An 869-nucleotide genomic window follows, 5' to 3' on the forward strand; every position below is an offset into this window, starting at 1 on the left:
GAAACATTCATGATCAGAACAACCAATCACAAGGACACTCATAAATTATCCTCATCATTCTGCTTGTCCCCACTGAGACTCACTCTCCATCCTTTGTCCTGCTCTGAACTCCAGGAGGCTGACCTTGAAATGGCACCTGGGCACCTCTGCTCTCTGGCTCCTAATGGGATCAGCCAATGAGAGATACCAACAGGAACCTGGCAGGTGGGAAGAGGGTGGGGGAATACATAAACTCACTTCGCAGAGGCTTTGCCCAGAGCTGCAACCCCCTGTGCCACTGTGTGTGTCTGGGCCGCTTTTCGGGCCTCCAACTCCTGCTTCCTCCCCTTTCCCATCAGGCCTGGTGTGGTGGCCACTCTCCACCGGTGCCTGGGGACTTTGCTATTCCTTACTGGTTCCCCTAGCTGCCTTCTGTACATTGTCCCTTCATTAAACTTTTCAGTTAAAGCTTTTGAGTGTGCCACTGTTTACTGCCAGGACTAAGTGACTGATAAGTCATCTCTGAGAGCGAATCCCTGGAGAAGTCAGGACTAAGCCATGAAGGCTCACACACTGACCTTCTCAGGGCATCCTTTCCACAGGAGACAGGTGTGGGCACAGAGCTTAAGGCAGGTCATTGGGCCCCCCTCGCATAAAGTACCTGGTTCGTTCCGTTTCTCTGTGCTCAGACGAGGTCCTTGAGACAGGGTTAACAGGCCAGACCAATCCGCCTGCGGTTCAGCGGGCAGCACAAGGAGCCAGGCTCATTTCATTTGTAGGGTGAGAAATCGTATTTGGGAGCCAGACCCTTCTGTGAGGGCTTAAGGGGAACCGCTCCGTTCTGCTTGTGTTGTGAGGTATTTGACAAATAAAAAGCCACACAGTTTCAC

The sequence above is a fragment of the Rhinolophus ferrumequinum genome, chromosome 26 (genome assembly GCF_004115265.2).
Source record: "Rhinolophus ferrumequinum isolate MPI-CBG mRhiFer1 chromosome 26, mRhiFer1_v1.p, whole genome shotgun sequence".
In the NCBI taxonomy this organism is placed as follows: domain Eukaryota; kingdom Metazoa; phylum Chordata; class Mammalia; order Chiroptera; family Rhinolophidae; genus Rhinolophus; species Rhinolophus ferrumequinum.